Raw genomic sequence first — 20,698 nt, 5'->3', positions numbered from 1 at the left:
CACTGGGATGCAGTCAGGACTTGCCTTTCCCTCCTTCGCCACATGGCATCATGCGCCCATGTTACACCATTTGCCTGGCTCCATCTCCGCTGCCTACCGACCTGGCTTCAGTCCATCTATTTACCAGAAAAAGACAACATCAATGCCAAAGTAACAATTCCAGCCAAAGTTTTGGTCTCACTCACCTGGTAGACAAAGCTGAAGAAAGCTGGGGTGGGAATTCCTTTCCTCACCCTTACGCCCAAAGCGACTATAGTTACAGATGCCTCCCTATTGGGCTGGGGAGCTCATATGAACAATTGCATCATACAAGGTATTTAAACCCCTTGAGAAGCAAGGATGCACATCAACTTACTAGAATTAAGGGTCGTCCATCAGGCCTGCAATGCATTCCTTCCACTCATCTGATCCCTTCACATCCAAGTAATATCAGAAAATATGATGACTGCCTTCAACATAAATAAGCAGGGGGGAGCAAGATCCATTCCATGCTGTAGAGACACCCTCTGGAACTGGTGTCAGATATCACATCACTCTCTCAGCAGTATGCCTTCCAGGCACACAGAATGCTTTAGCAGACAGTCTCAGTAGACATTTTTCAATAGACCACGAATGGGAGATTCTCGAGTCCATTCTCAATGACATCTTCAATCAATGGGGAACACCATCCTGGGATCACATTGCCTCACAAGAGAACAGGAAACTTCTCCTGTATTGCTCCAAAGCAGCTCTGGTATGAGGCTCGAAGAGCAATGCCCTTCTGTTACTTCGGACATACCACCTCAGGTATGCCTTTCCTCCCATCCCACTGATATCACAAATACTGCAAAAGATCCATCACAGTAGAGTTCAGGTCATGCTCATTGCACCCAACAGGCCGAGACAGTTCTGTTCTCAGACCACCTGAGGATTTTGACCTATCCGCTCATCAATATCCCCCCATTTCTGGATCTGCTGATGCAACACAGTGACACAATCAAGCATCACAACCCAGGGCCACTGCAAATCAAGGCCTGGCATTTGGATTGACATCAGATGTAGAGCACTTGTAGTAGGAAGACGGCCTGAAACATAAGCCCTTGTATCAGATGTCTGGTATGGGGCCTAAGGCCTGAACTAAAGTAGTGGTCAAAACTTGCTAATATAAAGCAAAGCTGAGTTGTGAGCAAGGGGCAGGCCCTGCTCCCAGAATCTGGCAAGAACAGAGCTGATATTGCAGAAACTCACATTTCTAAGTAGTGCTAGGCATATATATATGCAAACACATTCCAGAAAGGTGGTACCAGAACACCTTGATACAAGTACATCCCCAAAGATAACAGGAACACACTGACCCATCCTAAAGATAAGGTCAGGATGACAGCATGATGGATAGAGATGTTTTGATCGAACCAACAAGTACAAGGTAATGTGTGGTGGTTAGCTACGTCTGAGGGTGGCACCTAACTACGTCAGAGGAGTAATATGTAATTTGTTTGTATCTGTGTATAAAGATGTATCTCAGAGGCAATGTCTTTGTGTGGCCGAGGGGAGAATGGAAAATCCCGCCATTCGCTGAGCTGGTCCATTGACACAAGCATACATGTGTTAGTGTACCTGTAACCATGGAGCCAGAACATTACAACCGTGCTTTGTCAGCACTAAACCTGACCAAGTACCTTCACTGAAAACCGAGTCTGGATTTATTGGGCAGTTCGATCAGAGCCTGCTGTACAGGCTATCTGGCCAGAGTCAGTACAGCACACAGAGAGAACACACACACACAGCCAAACATCTGATCACACTGGTGACCCTGACCGCTGATCTGGTAAATAAGCGAGCTTCCCTCTGTAGGAATTGCATCTAACATGGCAGAAAACTATGTGTTAGGGCAGGGGTGGGCAAACTTTTTGGCCTCAGGGCCACATCGTGGTTCCAAAATCATATGGAGGGCCGGGTAGGGAAGTCTGTGCCTCCCCAAACAGCCTGGCCCCCGCCCCCTATCCACGCCTCCCACTTCCCACCCCCTGACTGCCCCCCTCAGAACTCCCGACCCATCCAAACCCCCCTGCTCCCTGTCCCCTGACTGCTCCCCCCAGAACCTCCACCGCATCCAACTGCCCCCTGCTCCCTGTCCCCCTACTGCCCCCCAGGACTCCCTGACCCTTATCCAACCCCCCTGCTCCCCGCCCCCTTACCATGCCTCTCAGAGCACCAGGACTGGCAGCCGTGCCGCCCAGCCGCAGTCAGCCCCGCCGCTGCGCAGTCTAGAGCACCAGGGCAGGCCGGCAGCTCTCACAGCTGCGCTGCCCAGCAGGAGCTCGCAGCCCCGCCGTCCAGAGCGCTGGCAGCACAGCGAGCTGATGCTGCAGGGGAGGGGGGACAGCAGGGGAGGGGCCGGGGGCTAGCCTCCCCAGCTGGGAGCTCAAGGGCCGGGCAGGACAGTCCGGCCTGCGGGCAGTAGTTTTCCCACCTTTGTGTTAGGGAATCCTCTTAACCGCTCCCTGAAAATCCCCCAGGATTTCATAAGGTATGTAGCCTTTAAATGTAGAATATTGCAAACTATAACCATGGCTGTTAAATGGTTAAAACAACATGCCACAAAATTGGCAGAGCAAGTAACAGAAACAAAGAAAGAGTTAAAAAAGCAGGAAAAGTTACAGAGCCCTGGAATGCTCCCACTCTCCTAACAGGGCAGCAAGCAGTCCAGAGACAGCAAGCACAGGAACACCGTAAAACTTTGGAAACAACTGTAACAAACCTACAAAAAAGAAATGTGCCGTCCTCTGTTATAAATAATGGTGGTCAACAGCAGGCTTCAGGTAGCTACCCTATGGGGAAAGAAATGGAAAAAGGTGGCCTTAGCAAAATCAACTCTTAATTAATGGAGCCTGCTCTATGGGCTATCTGGCTACAGTCAGTACAGCACACAAAGAGAACACACACACAGAGCCAAGCATCTGACCACAGCACTCATGCTCAATAGCAGTTCGGTTCATCCTCAACCAGAGCAGGAAGGATTCAACCAAAAATCTTATTCAGCTGAATGGATGTCTGTCTATTTGGTCACAACAAGACCAGTTATCTCCAGAGTCCACTGGGAACCCTGCTAACCTAGATTACCTATTTACCCTTAAGACATCTTGTCTCTCTACCAGTTCCCTACAAGTCCATCGGGCAGCAATCAGTGCTTTTCATCCTCCTATTGAGGACCACATCATCTTCACTCATCCTATGATGGCTAGATTCCTCAAAGGACTTATTAGATCTTTTCCACCGATGGTGACGCCAACACCTCGTTCTTTCAGCTCTCACTAAACCTACTTTCAAACATTAGCCACTGTTCTATATCCCATCTCATGATGAAAGTTGCCTTCTTAGTCACCATCACATCAGCCAGAAGGGTGAGGGAGCCAGGAGCACTCATGGCAAATCCGCCATATACCACCTTTCATAAAGAGAAGGTCCTTCTTCGCCACCATCTGAAATTCACCCCTAAAGTAATTTCATCATTTCACATGAATCAAACCATCAACTTACCAGTATTTTTTCCAAAACCATATGCCTCTGATGAGGACAGATGGCTTCACTCCCTAGACATACAATGGGCACTGGTCTTTTATATGCAGAGAATAAAAACAATTAGAACCCCTATGCTTATTATTTCCATAGAAGAGAGATCAAGCTCTGTCTGCCCAGAGGCTCTCTAAATGGACCTCAGGCTGCATCAGCCTTTGCTATCAACTAGCTCATATTGCCCTGAGGAAGGGATGAGAGCCCCTTGCACCAGGGCACAAGCAACCTTTACAGCACCTTTGCAAGACATACCTTTACTAGACATTTGTAGAGCAGCTACCAGGAGCTCCTTATGCGTTTTCACATGACATCATGCTTTGGGCTAGTCCTCTACTACAGATATAGCTGTAGAGACAGCAGTCTTACAGACAGCCATAGTATCTCCTGTTTGACTTACTAATCTTACATGTGTGGAATACACACGGGGCCCATCACTCGAAGAAGAAATGAAGGTTACTTACCTGTAACTGGAGGTTCTTCAAGATGTGCGGTCCCTGTCTGTATTCCAGTCCCCACCCTCCTTCCGCCCTGCTACAGATCATGTCTAGATTCATGGTTAGAAAAGGAACTGGAGAGGCATTGGTCTGCACTGCCCTTTATGCCTTCGGTTCAGAGCTTGAGTTCTAGTGCGCACGTGCAAACTAACAGACACTGCTAACTAAAAATCTCCAGACTCAGGCGCATGATGCACTTGTGTACCCCACTTGTGGAATAATGATAGGGACCACACACTGCAAAGAACCTCCAGTTACAGGTAAGTCACCTCCATTTTTGGTTCAACATTGAGTTGCATACCACTGAGCAGCTGCGGTGCTTCATGGGAATTGTAGTTCAGGTAGGGCGACCAGACAGCAAATGTGAAAAATCGGGACGGGGGTAATAGGAGCCTATATAAAAAAAAGACCCAAAAATTGGGACTGTCCCTATAAAATCAGGACATCTGGTCACCCTAAGTTCAGGTGCCTCATGTCCCCATTCCACACTATGGGCTGGGCTACATCTCCCACTGTATACCAGCTCTGGCTAGAAGGAAATGGTGTATAACTGGCTAAGCCAGTCCTGTGCCAGCCTGGGAGTCCCCCACACAAAGGGACTCCCTGGATGATCTTAGAGCAGCTTACTGCCCACTTTGCCCTGCAGTGTGGTGTAAAAGCAACATATCAAGGGCTGAGAATCTGCCCTATGTTTTTTTTTAATGGTACCATCCATTTACAGAAGATAGCTTTCCTAGCTAACAGGACCCAGGATGTCTGAGCCCATTCACAATGAGTTCCACCAGCCCTCATTAGAATACTGTCACCTTGCACCTATATTCAGTCAGAGAAAGAAACTGACACCACCTTTGCTTTCTCGCCCCACCCCTTTTTCCAGCTTTGGAGCTTTCTTTGCCTAACTTAAACAACCCAGCGGTAGGATATTTTATTTGCCTGTATTTTATAGCTCCTCATTAGCTCTAGCTCCAGGATTTTCATTGTCTGGTGTGTTTGCCATCTGGGCAACTGGTGTGGATAATTCATTTGTGATTAAGACGTGCAAAGAAGGATGTGTTGAGTCTTGGAAACAGGAATGCAAATCAGCTGCTAATTAAGAGACTGCAATATAAAATCTGCAGGATGGAAAGCAGAAAGAGACTGCTCTCCTGGCTGTTGAAATATGTTCCTGTTCATCAATAGCTGATCGTCTGGCCCTGAATATAAGCTGAAGAACGTCTCTTGTTGGGATAGTGCCACTTCACTGTTGGGTAATGGTGCAGAGAGCACACTTGGGCAGATGTTACATCCCATTGTGCTGTATCACGAGCCTATTGCTCCCAGAAAAAGCCTCTTTATAAACTTCACATGACTGGTGTGGATAGGACAATACTGCATTTACCTTCAAGGTCTTGGAAAACTAGCAGAAAGATTAAAGAAGGGAAGGAAAATTGACAAAGGTTCTAGAGGATCTGACATGATATGATAGCGAGAGAGCAACTTAGTCGTGGAAGTACTCAGAGCTAGATCAACATAAAGAGCCTCAATCATTACTGTCTCTCCATAAGACAGAACTGAATAGCGGGTACATACCTTGCCAATACCCCATGCTGGAACTTTATTCTGTTCGTGTTTTTAGAGACCCAATCATTGTACCATCACATATAAAATCTCTCTGTTTATAAAAAGAACAGGAGTACTTGTGGCACCTTAGAGACTAACAAATTTATTTGAGCATAAGCTTTCGTGGGCTACAGCCCACTTCTTCGGATGCATAGAATGGAACATATATTGAGGAGATATATATATGCCTACAGAGAGCATGAAAAGGTGGGAGATGTCTTACCAACTCTGAGAGGCCAATTAAGTAAGAGGAAAAAAAACTTTTGAAGTGATAATCAAGATAGCTCAGTACAGACAGTTTGATAAGAAGTGTGAGAATACTTACAAGGGGAGATAGATTCAATGTTTGTAATGGCTCAGCCATTCCCAGTCTCTATTTAAGCCTAAATTGATTGTATCTAATTTGCATATCAATTCATATCAAATTAGATACAATCAATTTAGGCTTAAATAGAGACTGGGAATGGCTGAGCCATTACAAACATTGAATCTATCTCCCCTTGTAAGTATTCTCACACTTCTTATCAAACTGTCTGTACTGAGCTATCTTGATTATCACTTCAAAAGTTTTTTTTCCTCTTACTTAATTGGCCTCTCAGAGTTGGTAAGACATCTCCCAGCTTTTCATGCTCTCTGTATGTGTATATTGTGACAGACCCAGACCAGTGGGGTACAGGAGTCTGGTAGAGGGCAAATATACTGGTCACTGGATGAGTAGTTTTCTGTTCCCTGAGTGACCAGAGCAGGGGCTGCACTAGAGTAATCAGGAACCTGCTAGAACCAGTTAAGGCAGGCAGGCTAATTAGGACATCTGGAGCCAATTAAGAAGAAGCTTCTAGAATCAATTAAGGCAGGCTAATCAGGGCACCTGGGTTTTAAAAAGGAGCTCACCTCAGTTTGTGGTGGGAGTGTGAGGAGCTGGGAGCAAGAGGCACAAGGAGCTGAGAGGGTGTGCTGCTGGAGGACTGAGGAGCACAAGTGTTATCAGACACCAGGAGGAAGGTCCTGTGGTTAGAATAAGGAAGGTGTTTGGAGGAGGCCATGGGGAAGTAGCCCAGGGAGTTGTAGCTGTCATGCAGCTGTTACAGGAGTCACTATAGACAGCTGCAGTCCACAGGGCCATGGGCTGGAACCCGGAGTAGAGGGCGGGCCCAGGTTCCCCCCAAACCTCCCAATTGACCTGGACTGTGGGTTCTCCCAGGGGGGAAGGTCTCTGGGCTGTTCCCCAACCCACATGGTGAATCTCTGAGGCAAGAAAATCCGCCAATAAGTGCAGGACCCACCAAGATAGAGGAGGAACTTTGTCACAATATATATCTCCTCAATATATGTTCCATTCTATGCATCCGAAGAAGTGGGCTATAGCCCACGAAAGCTTATGCTCAAATAAATTTGTTAGTCTCTAAGGTGCCACAAGTACTCCTGTTCTTTTTACGGATACAGACTAACACGGCTGCTACTCTGAAACCTCTCTTTATAAACTCATTTTATTGTAATTTTTAAGGAACACAATATAGTACAAAAGTATTTCACAATAGAGATGGCCAATTAATGAGGATCAAGACCTAAGACACAACGAAAGAAGAGCTGCATAATATTACTGAGATCAGAGGTTCCTGAGTGTTTCATTAGCAATAAATGAGGCGGTGGGAAGGCAGAGCTGTAGGAAAGAGATCTCTATTAAGCATGCTGAGCAACCAATGTTATATGCTGATGCTGTACAGTTTTATGTGCCAGCAACCAGGGCCCAGCTTGCATTCCCCCATGGTGTCACATTGAACTAAGTCCTTCCTGAAACCTGATCTTCTTGCTTCAGTCCCACTCATCAAACTGCATGGGGCACTTGTGAGAAGACAGCTAGCTGGTCACGTGGTGCTGGCTAAATTGCACTGAGACAGCAAAAACTACATGAAATACATTCCTAATATTACATTTCCAAAGAACCAATTTGTGTGGCAGGGAGGGTATAAAACCGTGATTGGTCCCTTTGGTTCAGGTTCCCCAAATGACCCCATCACCCGGCTTATGACATTGTGTGCCACCGAGGACTTGTCTGTTATGGGCTCCTGGTTTAGGCACCATCACTGGACCTGGGTTTCAAACAATAGACATGCCATGAAGGAAACTGACCACATCCTCACCAGAAATCACTCCGTAGTAAAATCTCACCGAGTCTGCAGCAGCACAGAAGCACCAGTAAAGAAGAGCTCTCTGTAGCTCAAAAGCTTGTCTCTCTCACCAACAGAAGTCCATCCAATAAAAGATAGGACCTCTCCCACCCTCTATCTTTCATATCCTGGGATCAACACGGCTACAACACTTTAGTTGTCACTCAGCTGTCACTAGGGTGACCAGATGTCCTGGTTTTATAAGGACAGTCCTGATATTCGGGGCTTTTTCTTATATTGGTGCCCATTACCCCCCACCCCATGTCCCGATTTTTCACACTTTCTATCTGCCCTAGTTGTCACTGAGACTTCCAACTCCTCACAAGCCAGACATCCACCAACAATACAATGTCCAGTATCTCTCTGAGGTTCCTGCTGAAGCCATAAGATACACTCAGGCTATCGAGGATCACATGCATAACTTTGCTACACTCTTGGATGACGTGGCGATCACCTGGAGTAGTATACATAATGCTATATCACATGCCGCTGCTGGAACAATCGGGCATCAGATGATCATGAACAAAACTGTGGTTTTCTGAAGCAGCCTTTGATATATTAGTGAGAAAGGCAGAGGCACACAAGCAGGGAGATGTCCAAAAATGTAAACTGGAAAGCTATTTTCCAGGCCATGGCAAAACATGACTGTATGATCTGCATCAACTGCCTGGGCGACAAAGCAGAGGATAGTCTAAAGTCAACAATCTGTGCCATGTCTACAAAGCACACACCTGAGTGGCAGCCATAAACAGTCTTCTAACATCCCCATCACAAAACAAGAATACTTTACCTGCTCCTGCACAGATAGCAATCACATTCTGAAAGCATGCTTTACCACGCCCCTGATGATGACTGTCCAGAGCTATGTGACCTGACAAACCACACGGCTGCACTGGTGACAGACACTGATCCTCCATTACTCAAGGAAGTATGAAAGGCCATCCAAAAGTCATGGAACATACATGCTGCTGGATAGATAGTATTCCACCTGAGTGGCTCAAAGGTAGCTTGAAACATTTCACTGGCCGGGTGTGAGCTGTCATTGATGTCATGCAGCTCTCTCAGTTTACAACAGCATGTTTGTAAGGCAAATCCTGTTTGGTTGGGCTTGTATTTGGTGAGACAGATCAGAGATGGTAAGGCTGAGATATTCCAACCCACCTCAGGTTCCACACCCTAAAATTCTGACCCACCAATATTTTGTTTCAGCATTGTATAAATGAATAGTTTCCAGACCCAGACCCACTCCCTGGGTAACACAAAATGTACTAGCAAAGGGCTGCAGTCCTTGATTCTGCTGCCTTCACTATCTCTGGTACTTATACGATCCCCCATTACCACAGCATCTGCACACCACCCCTGGGAAGCAGGAAAGTATTATTAGTAACATTTTTACAGATGAGGCACCATAAGGTAAGTAACTTGCTCAAGGTCACACCGGAAGGTTGTGGTGCAGCATGGATCAGAATCCATGTACTGAACCCAGGTGTTCCAGACCCCAGGCAAAGGCTTTCAGCACTGGACCCTCTTTTCTCTCTTACCCACACCAAGGAGCCTTTACCATTGCAATGAATCCCATGGACTTTAGCAAGCACTCCTCAATGCAATTAAAAGTTTGAGATTTGGGCCCAGAGTGTTCAGAAGTGACACAAGATTTCGTGATGTTTGGAGAATCAAATGTTGAGGGGAAAAGTCTGTTACTACTGACCCCAAGGGCTTCACATCAAGTTTTTCTGGTATTTACTCCTCGTCTCCCATGGAGAGCATTCCCTCCAGAAAGTTGGCAAATTTCCATACTTAAATTCTCATGCATTAAGCAGGTATCTCTATACAGTCATTGGAAGGTCAATCCAAAGGTACTTAGGGAAAAACAGACCACTGTCCATAGTAACGTTCTCCTAGTCTGAATGTGCAAGTACATGTTTCAAGTTAGAACCAATTGGTTCCATTGATCTAGATTAATTTTTAAAAAGTCCCCATGGTCTCTGGCACAATTGTGATTCGAAACTTGGTTTGACTGAAGTTTGTAAATTGTGCAGCTGGTTTGGGATGGCAGGTTTCAGCCTTTGCCTGGCCTTGAAGACAGGTAATTAGGAACCTCCTCCACAGCAAAAGCATGACAACTCAACAATAGATTCCTGAGAGACAACAGACAAAATGCTGAGACTCTAGCAGAAGTGTGGGGAGCCCAGCTCAGACTGGAGACACTGGTCCAGGGGGTGACTTCAGAGACCTTGGCTGTTTTCCCTTCTCCAGCCAGAACCTTGAGTCTGGCTGAGCAGCACTCAGCACCGGACCTGGGCTGAAGGTTGTTCTAAGGTACAGGCTTGTCCCCAGCCCACGCAGGAGCCAGTGCCACACCCAGAGTCTCTTTCCAGGCCCAGGTATATTTTCCATCCATGGATAATGCCAACCAACCAGTTCCTCAGCCCACCCTGGGCTAGGGCTCCCAGGGGACTTCACCCTTTGGTCTCTCCTGCTTTAGGGCCTATGGCAGACTTCTGCTATGCTTTTAGCTCAGCACCACCTCCCATGGCTTTCTTTCTGGAGGTGCTTTCCCCCCCGCCCCAGGTTCCCACTTCCTCCCCTCCCATGGGACTCTGGCAGCTTCTCCTAGGAAACTCCCTGCTGCCCCTGCTCCCTGAGCAGTGCCCTGCTTTACTCACAGCCTGGGTCTTTATAGCCCTAGGTGCTGCCCTGCCCGCTGAACTGGGAGCACCTGTTCTAGCACGGGGGTGCTGGACCTGCTTCATGCAAAGAGGCCTGTGACAGTCACCTCTGCATTGCCCTGATCCTGGGGCCAGCCTTCCTGAATTCGCTCTCTCCCTGCCCCCTGGACTGCAGGATGCAGGGTTGGCCTGTTTGCAGTTGGATCCTGCTGCACTTATCTCCAGCTGTAAGGACTGGTGGGTGGACTCTGATGCCTGAGTCTCCCCTTGTAAAGGCCCAGTGATGTCAATGGGAGTTACCTGTGCCCTGTAGTGGGAGAGGATGGGCCCAAGTGATCACACCTGCCAGCCAATGGGAGTGTTTTCACAGGCTAAGGAAGAGAGTGATTGGATGGAGAGGTGGGGGAGAGGTTCCCTGAGGTTATGGGACTGGGTAAGTGTTTGGTTCACTGGTTGCAGGACCCTTCTGCTCTGCAGAGGGGAACAAAACAAGGGAGACGTGCTGCAAAGCCATGACACTGGGGACACAGCGAAGAGATCACTATGCTCTAGCCTGACCTTCCTGCATAACGTGGGCTAGAGAACTTCCCCCAGAGAATTCATGAATGCTGATGGAGCTACATCAGGAACGTGCTGAATACCCTGTGTCTGCTGCAAGAAGAAGCAGTGCTTTAGCTGTTTGGGGAACCACTGGTGTAACTGGGTCTCCCAAATGGTAATCTTCCTGATGCATTTTAGTAGCAAAACAATCAACCCCAGTAAGGTGTGATGGTTACGTCACTGTGACCCAGAGTTGAGTTCATACTGTATTCTGCTGCTGTGTCCTACAGTCCAGATGAGTTTATTGGGCAGGTAGATGCCTCTGGCATTGTTCAAGGGTGATTCTGAGCCCCATATGTTATAGGAAGGCACACAGGGTTGAGCTGCATCCCAGAGGTTGGTAACAATTCCACCTGCCCCACTCCTGAAAGAGCATGGTAGGCTTCCATCCCAGCTCTTGAAGGTCTCACATCTCGGCCACCAGCCTGGTCTCAAAAGCACTGCATGGGACAGGCTCTGGCTGCGGTTGAGCAATCCTAGGCATTCTTGTGGTTGTGCCATTGCTCAAGCTGGCTTATGGGAAGAAAGATGAGATCCCAACATCAATCCTAGGAGCACAACAAGTTGCTACCAGCCTATTGAACCAGCCAACATGCCAATTTTCTGTAATGAATGAGCAGATCTGGGCTTTTTTATGTTGACCCCTCCCATCCCTTACTCTGCTTTCATCAACCCAGAGCTATTAGAGTTGGCAATGACCTTAGGTTACATCTAGCCCATCCGTCTCAGGAGCAGGTGTAGAAATGCGCTCTGCTGGTAGTTCTCCAAAGCTTTAGCTGGTCAACTTTTACACATCCCAGCACACACAGTGCGGCTTCCACAATTCCCTGGGGAGATGAAGACACATTCTAACAGAGCTCACAGTTAGTTTTAGCTTGTGCCACTCTGAAGTGTGCAATTGAAAGGTTACAACTCAAAGGCAGAGAATAAAAAGAGTTTCTTAAATCACAAAAGATTGTCTTTTCTGTCGGAGATGCACATCCTGCCCTTTTCGGGAATGGAGTCAGTGCAAATATCAAGTGAATGCTAAGTGACTGTTCAGAGTGACTCTTGTTCAGCTAGTGGCAATAAACCAGCCATTGGACACACATTAAACATCAGCTAGGTGTAAAGACAGCACATTCTGGCAGTAATAAACACTTCAGCTATTTCAGAACTAATTCAGGAATGATTTCCTAGCACATTCCTGCTGTGATGCTGAAAGCCGTGTCCAGGGGCGGGTGTGCAGTGAGACAGCTGCTGGTGACTGGCATGAAACTCATCTGATCTAGAGGAGAATTTGCAGAACACGACAGGAATTAATCAGTCCAAAAGTCTCATTTTATAGAGTACTGAGAGTTTGGCTCCAGTACCCAAAAACTCCAGCTGTTGGGTATGATATCAGATTAGCCAGTGAAGACAAGACATGTTAATTACACATTGCCAGTCTTTTAGCAAGAGGCTCCCAGCAGAGTTTCCTGTGTGATAAACCCCATATACATCCTTAAAATGATTTGTCCCTTTGGAGAGACATTACTGGCTCCAGGGGCACCTCCTCAGCTGATATAAGTTGGCCTAGCTCCTGCTGAGGATCTGGCATCAAGACTCAGACCAGCAGTCCTTCCAAATAGACGGAGCTCTTTCAGAGGCTTGGGTGGAGCATGGGACTAGGGATGAGTGGTGTGGAATGAGTAGAGAAGTGATTCAATTGTAGCTGTAATGAGCTGGGTGAAATGCTTCAGGTTTTTGACCCCGAAAAATGTGACACATTTTTCACACACAAAAAATCCCAGCTCTAGCCATACCCAAGACGAGTCATTGCCACTTGGCAAACTCACTTATACTACGTGCATGTGCTGGAAATCTTCCTCCAGGAAATCTCAGTTCCAAACAAGACCCCAATCATGGTTGCCCTCCCTCCCCCGCCCCCAGGTGCTACACACTACATAGCAAGCGCCTGTCCCTGCCCCCAAAGAGTTCACACTCTCAGGGCAAGATGGCACCCTACTCTATGCATAACCCACAGTCCTCTCTGGCATTGTGGCTCCATCTCCAGGTTCTTCTTTATCTCTCATCAGGGCCATCCCTCACCTCACCCCACTGGTGGGCCATTGTGTCCTGCCCACCACAGGAGTGGGGAGAAAAAGGAGGACGGAGGTGGAGCAGTTTTAGAACACACACAAGTGGCTGTTATACCTGCGGGTTTGCCAAGCCACACCTAGTTCCACTTCCCTGAGTACTGGTGCCCCATGTCTTTTTCCTCTGGAGTGTCAGTAAGCAGACAGTAAGCAGACAGGCCCCTTCTTGAAGCAGACAGGCCCTTTGATGTAAGGCCTCAGTTCTAAACCCGATAGCTCCTTCTCTTGGGCTGCCTTTCCTAACACTCTCCCAGCACTCTTTTCTCTGGTGCTGCCTCCCCTACCACAAACTGAAAGGCCAGGAAATGGGTGGAGCCTTGACTGCATCAACAGATACTGCCCAGAACAGTTGAGCCAGCCCGAGGTGGGAAATAACCCGCTGCAGGGACAGACAAGGTCAAGGGAAAGCTTTTGCTCAAATAATCTGACACACATTTACAGCAAACAAAATAAGATGGAGGCTACAAGTGTTGTAAATCAAAAGGTAAACAATGGTGTTGGTGTCACTAGACATAGCTACCAGGTAACTCGGGAGAGTGGAAGGCCAAAAGTGCCGATGAAGCTCTTCTGCTCTGGGCCTACCTGAACCACAGAGCTCCATCTTGTGAACTCTCACCTACTTCTGTGCTAACTACTTTTCTAGCAGACAGCTGTTTTGCTCACTCACAAATGCTGTAGTGATAAGACGAGGGAAAACTGCTATAAACAGGCCTTGCAAAGCCAAGAGATAAGCAGGCGAAGGGAACGTTTCTAACATGCACAATGTGTACCTGCTGTAACTGTTGTCTGGAAGGAAGGGGTCAGGGTAAAATAGACAAAGGCTTGCACAAAAACTGCTTGAAATATAAAAGGGAAAATTTGTTTGTATTTGTTGCACTTGATTTAAGACATGGTGGTCTCCTAGTGCCTTTTTCAGAGCTCTGAAATAAACTTGGCTTGCTTTCTCCCCTTGATGTCTGTATTGGTGCCATGCACACTGGGCAACGAACCTCGCTGTTTGCCTCCTCGGGCCCTTTGAGCTGGCAACAGTTTTGGCGTCCCTGGGTGGGCTCGAGGCTGAAATTTAGCCTTGCCCGGATCCCTCCTGGCGGCCGACGGATTACAGCAACGACCGACGCCCAGCGCGCACCGGTGACTTCATCGGGGGCCTCGGCGGAGACGTGGTTTGTTTGACCCTGGAGGGCACAACGGTGCAACGCACTTAGACAGTGGAGAAGCAGCTGCGGGCGACGGTGGGAACCGGTCCCGTGGATAGGGCGACGGTGCAGAACTGGACCCTTGGATAAGGTAGGAACAGTCCAGTGGGGACTTTATCTGTTGTGACCTGGGGACGCCCAGTGTCTACCTGTTTTGACCTGGGGACGCCCAGAGTCTCCCTATGGGGCAGGAACAGAGTACAGCCGTCAGGGTACAGTGTACACCCTTAGAATGCATTCTGGGGAACTGAAAAGTGTTTGGATCTGACCAGTTAATTAAAAGTAAATTGAAAAGGTTCTGTACAGTTGATTGGCCTCAGTATCAGCTAGAGTGCTGAGAAAGGTGGCCACCGGAAGGATCACTCAATTACAACATGATCCTTCAGTTGCTTTTGTTTTGTCAGAGAACAGGTAAATGGAATGAACATCTCTATGCATATACGTTTATGGTGTTAAGAGATAGGACTGATATTTTGCACAAGTGCCATTTGACTCCGACAGGCTCGGTAGTAACGGTTGCTAAATCCCAGAACCCTCCCACTGTTGTAATGGCAGAATCGGTATCCCCTTCGGCTACTCCACCCCCACAGGCTCCAGAGAGTACCCCCTCGGTGGGATTGTATCCGTTAATTACTGAGAATGTGGTAGCCCGTCCAGGAACACAGGATCGTGCAGCCCAGATTGTGTCAGTGTATTCTCATGTTGCTTTTAACCCTGTACATCTAGCTGCTTTCAAGGCAGACGCAGGGGAGTTCTCGACGAATCCAAGCAGGTTTATTTCAATCTCTGAAGGGTGTCTGGCTAGCCATAAGCCTGACTGGAATAATTGCAATATACTTATGAGAACCTTGTTGTCTGAAGTGGGGCGGAATCAGGTTATAGCTAAGGCTAAGAAGAAAGGCACAAAGAAGGCATTTAAAATCATTAAAAAGGAAAGCTATTGAATACCAAAGATTGTACAAAGTGGAATCCTCAGAAGTGAGTGTGCTTGTCCTGGTTTGTTGCTTCAAAGCGCTGTACAGAAGTTATGTTACTAAAAAAGTGTATAATGGCAATGTGTATGTGGTTAAAAAATGGTAAATGGTTAAAAAAAAGGTGTATAAGTAAAAAGTAAAAGGTTCCTTTGTAAGTTAAAAAAAGCCAAAAAAAAAAAAAGCACAAAATAAGTTAACTAAAAGAAAAATATAGCTAGCAGCTCAGTCATCCTGGCCTTATCCAAGGACATTGTTCACAGCCAAGACTTGGCTGACAACCAAGAGAAAGGGGAGCCTGAATGTGCCCAAGCAACTATAAAATCTGCAAAATACTGCAAGGCACAAGGAGGACATCAGAAGGGTTAACAAGCAGCTTTGCTGGACAGTATTGGCCCAGGGATTTAAAATTCCCCCACTCTGTTCGGACAGGCTCTGGCCAGAGATTTTAAAAAGTGGGACAATAAGGACAAAGCCCTCCTTCTGCAATATGTACATTATTTGCTAATTGCTGCTGTGGGTCTAATCCCTTGTCTTAAAGCTACTGTAAGTCTCCTGAATTTTATCGGACTCCGAGGATACAGGGTAGTGGACTGTGGGCTAAACCTCTGTATGAATGTGTTAAGGGAGCGAATCATGACCCCTTTCACTGGTCCAGAAGCGGACAGGGCATTTCAGCTATTAGGTGCCTGGAAACGTCCCGTGGCATACTTCTCTAAGCAACTGGATCAAGTTTCAAAGGGTTGGCCGGCATGTTTGAGGGCGGTCGCAGTCACTGCCCTAGTGCTTGGGGAAGCTGAAAAGCTGACACTGGAAGAAATTGTGCAAGTGTATATTCCCCATATGGTTCAAGCCCTACTGGATACTAAGGGTGGTCTCTGGCTCACACAGGCTCGGGTTGCTCAGTACCAGGCGAAACTGTTAGAGAATCCTGAAGTTACCCTGCAAACCTGTCCCTCCCTTAATCCAGCTACCCTGCTACCAGAGACAGAAAAGCAGGAACATGACTGTCTGAAAATCATAGATACCCACTACTCTAGCCGCCCAGATCTAAAAGATCAGCCACTCCCAAATGCTGACTTGGAATGGTATACGAATGGTAGTAGTACTGTTGTGGATGGGCAAAGAAGGGCGGGTTATGCTATTGTGACACTTCATAATACCGTGGAAGCTAAAAGTTTACCTGCTGGGATATCTGCCCAACTTGCTGAACTAGTGGCCCTGACTCGTGCACTCGAGCTGGCAAAAGACAAACGGGTTAATATCTTTACTAACTCAAAGTATGCTTTTGGGGTATTGCATGCTCACGCTGGTTTGTGGAAGCAAAGGGGAATGCTAACAGCCCAAGGTTCTCCGGTTAAGCATGGGTCTCAAATTCTCCGGCTGTTAGAAGCGGTACAATTCCCCTCAGCAGTAGCAGTGGTACAGTGCAAAGCCCATCAAAAAAAAAATCAAGATGTAACCAAGGGCAGTGCCAGAGCAGAGAGGGAAGCCAAGCGTGCTGCTACCCTAAAATCACCAATAGAGGAGAATGCCCAAATGCATGCCCTCATCCCATCAGTAGGTGAGCTTGCAGCTCCTCAGTACTCCCATAATGACGGAAACCTGGCTGACAGTCTCAGTCTCCAGAAAAAGGAGGGATGGCTTTATTCCATAGAGGAAAAAATCCTCCTGCCCAAGGGCCTGATTCGACCAGTGTTGCAGAAACTGCATCAGACCACACACGCAGGCAGAGAGGCTCTAACCGAGCTTATAAATAAATATTTTCTAACCTCTAGACTTAAACCCCTAGCATCACAGGTACAGGCTGAATGTTTAATCTGCCAAAAGAACAACCCTCGACCAGGAGTAGCAGTGTTACCAGCCACCCTGGAACCTACCCCAGGCCCAGGATTGGTGTAGCAAATAGACTTTACTGAGTTTCCCAGGACCCAAGGATACAGGTACCTCCTTGTCTTGGTGAATCAATTCAGTAGATGGCCTGAGGCCTTCCCATGTCATAACAACACTGCCAAGACAGTGGCTCTTAAGTTTGTTAAGAAAATCATTCCTCGCTTCGGCCTCCCCCAGTGAATGAAATCTAATAATGAAACACACTTCACATCTCAAGTTGTTCAAAAGATATCAAGTGTTCTGCAAATCCCCTGGAAGCTCCACACACCATGGCGACCACAAGCCAGTGGAGTAGTGGAACGCACAAATCAGACACTCAAGCGACACCTCTCAAAGGTCTGTCAGGAGGCCTCTCTTAGGTGGCCTGATGCTTTGCCCCTTGTGTTACTCCGCATTCGTGCTCTCCCCAAGGGTAGGTTAGGGCTTAGTCCCTTCAAAATTATGTTTAAAAGGGCATGGCCTCTGAATGGTACACTGGTTCTGGCAGGGGAGTGGGAGATGGGGTGTGGTTTTTTGTCTCAGTACATGTGCTCTCTGTCTGCTGTTCTTTCTTCTCTTCACAGATACACCAAAGATTCACAGCCTCTTCTGCTGGATACCCCGGTCCATTCCCTGCAGCCTGGTGACTCTGTTCTCGTGCGGACCTGAAAGGACAAGCCTCTCCAAGAGAAGTGGAAAGGACCCCACATCGTCCTGCTTGTTTCCCACACAGCGGCAAAGGTCAAAGGACACAAGAACTGGTTTCATCACGCTCGACTGAAAGCAGTACCCGCTCCTGAACAGTGGACTGTCCAGCCTGCTAAAAAAACTGCTAATGACAATTTGGGACTTAAGCTGTTATTCAAAAGACAGAAGCACTCCTTCTGTTACCTAATGTTTCATCCACATCGCATGCAGGATGGGAAGCCATCCCTGCAAATATGGCTATCAATACCTATGAGGCCCTGAAAATTGCCTTTGCCCGTGAGTTCAATCTCTCCAACTGTTGGATATGTGCCCAGACTCCCCACCATTCAGCGGGATTGCCCTGGAGAGTAGTTTCCCAAAATTGGTCAGACTATTGTCAAAGGCGAATGGTTACCAGCAGTAGCACCTCTGACAATTTAAGTTTGCAATCTAACTGTACTGCAAAAGCTCCTTATAGCCTACACAATGGCTCTTGGAATTCCCACTATAGTAGCACTCTTAAGCCCCAGCCTATTCGTTTACGTTCTCCACCCATTGGTCTCATATGTTATCAGCAAGCCAGTACAAGTAATCATACCTGGTTTGCAGGCATTAGTAAGTGTAAATTTTATATTGGTCCTGGTATAAGGCTCACTGTTCCTTTACTAAATGCCACCGGTTGGCAAACCGGTGCTGCATTCTTTGCCCTTTCTCCACAAGCCACCCTACGGGACCTACAAGGTACCAATAAAAAGGCTAGTTATGGTAAAGCATTCTGGGTATATGGTAATAGTGCCTATAAATGGCTTCCTCGTGGTTGGCATGGTACCTGTTACAAAGGCTATCTCGCTCCTCCCCTCCATGTTCTCACCAAGGCTCCCTCAGGTCGCCCTAGGTACTATCGGTCCCTAAAAGCTACCATTAAACCCATTGGTAAAAAAGACAGGTTTGGAATAATATCCCTCCCTTCCTATGGGGTGGGACGGCTAACCCAACTCTACAGAAGACTGTCTACATTTCTCACTCAGCTTGCCAATGATACCCTGGCCATAAAAAAACGCATAAGTGCTGAGCTGTACCAGCTTCGACTGCTGGCTTTGCAAAACCGCCAGGCCCTAAATTGTGTTAGCTTCAAAAGTATGTGCCCTTATTAAAAAAAAATGTTGTACCTATGTCCCAAAGTTTTCACAAAATATTAACAAGTATATCTTGTCGGCCAAACAGGCCTTAAATCAGTAAAAGGCCCAAAAGGGGAACCCAGTATTTTAAATTCCCTTTGGGGTTAAAATACCTAGTTTAGGGAAACTAGGGGGACTAGGGAAAAGCATTGTTCGCATCTTGCTCACAGGTGTGGTAATATGTTTTGTCCTTTTCCTTTTGCTCATTTGCTGTAAAGTGCTCATATGTAAAATATGTACCTCCCATTCCCCAAAAGTCCCCTTATACCCTCTCATTAATAATCCTAATTGCATGAAGCTTAATCGCATTTTATCTTTAAAGTATAAAAAAACTCTAACAAAGATTTGTTAAGTGTTCTCAAAAAAAAATTGTTGGTGTCACTAGGCATAGCTACCAGGTAACTCGAAAAAGTAAAAAGCCAAAAGTGCCAATAAAGCTCTTCTGCTCTGGGCCTGAACCACAAAACTCCATCTTGTGAACTCTCACTTACTTCTGTGCTAACTACTTACATGCTAAAGCAAAAATGTAAGGGTCAGCTTTTCTAGCAGACAGCTGTTTTGCTCACTCACAAACGCTGTAGTAATAAAACAAGGAAAAACTGCTGTAAACAGGCCTTGCAAGGCCAAAAAATAAGCAGGCAAAAAAAAGTTTCTAACATGCACACTGTGTACCTGCTGTAACTGTTGTCTAAAAAAAAAAAAAATAAACTAAACAGAGGCTTGCACAAAAACTGCTTAAAATATAAAAAAAAATTGTTTGTATTTGTTGCACTTAATTTAAAACATGGTGGTCTCCTCATGCCTTTTCAAAGCTCTAAAATAAACTTGGCTTGCTTTCTCCCCTCGGTGTCTTTATTGGTGCCAAGCACACTGGGCAACAAACCTCGCTGTTTGCCTCCTCGGGCCCTTTGGGCTGGCAACAATGGGAATATTAGTTTAGCAGTCTGCACACTAATGAGAGGTATACGGGTAACAAACAATAATAATGATACTTAGCTCTTAATTACCGCTTTTCATCAGTAGATCTCAAAGCACTTCACAAAGGAGGTCAGTAGCATTACCCCCATTTTACATATGTGGAAACTGAGGTACAGAGTGATGAAGTGACTTGCCCAATCACCCAGTGGGCCAGTGGCAGGAATAGAACTCAGTCTCTGAGTTACAGTCCTCTATCCACTAGTCAACACTGCCTCAAGTACAGTTAGAAGAGATAAAGAACTTCAATCTCCTGGACATATCTGAAATATGGGGAGCTGGTTAGTGTGACTACCACGCCAGCAGAGAGAGAGAGAGTGTAAGGAAAAATGGAGGTGGAATAATAATACAAAATTATATAATTATACTAGAGAAGTCAACATTATATAGAACATCTGCTCTGGGACATTGCATGAGCATCTGCTGTGGGTGAACTCTTTGGCATCTGAGTATGGCCAGCACCAGAGTGTGTGCACGCTTGCAGTTGTTGGTGAGATTAAGTCTTTTCCAATGCTAATGAATTAGGAGGACTCACAGTTTATTGGGCAAACTCCGTGTTTCTTGCTCTGCTCTCTCATTGCCTTTCAAGATGACCAATTTTTGAGCAACTGGAAAAC

The 20,698-nt window shown here is 46.7% G+C and overlaps 1 long non-coding RNA gene across 1 annotated transcript; it reads left to right on the top strand.

Annotated features, from left to right (window-relative positions):
* The first annotated feature begins 13,365 nt into the window (after positions 1-13,365).
* LOC122173782 (uncharacterized) lies at positions 13,366-19,946 on the top strand. Its single transcript, XR_006174596.2, has 2 exons — positions 13,366-14,489; positions 17,826-19,946. It is a non-coding gene; the product is annotated as an uncharacterized LOC122173782 (long non-coding RNA).
* Positions 19,947-20,698: the final 752 nt, after the last annotated feature.

The sequence above is a fragment of the Chrysemys picta genome, chromosome 8 (genome assembly GCF_011386835.1).
Source record: "Chrysemys picta bellii isolate R12L10 chromosome 8, ASM1138683v2, whole genome shotgun sequence".
Classification (NCBI taxonomy): Eukaryota; Metazoa; Chordata; order Testudines; family Emydidae; genus Chrysemys; species Chrysemys picta.
The sequence above is the reverse complement of the archived record's forward strand: the minus strand, read 5'-3'. Positions and strand labels throughout refer to the sequence as shown.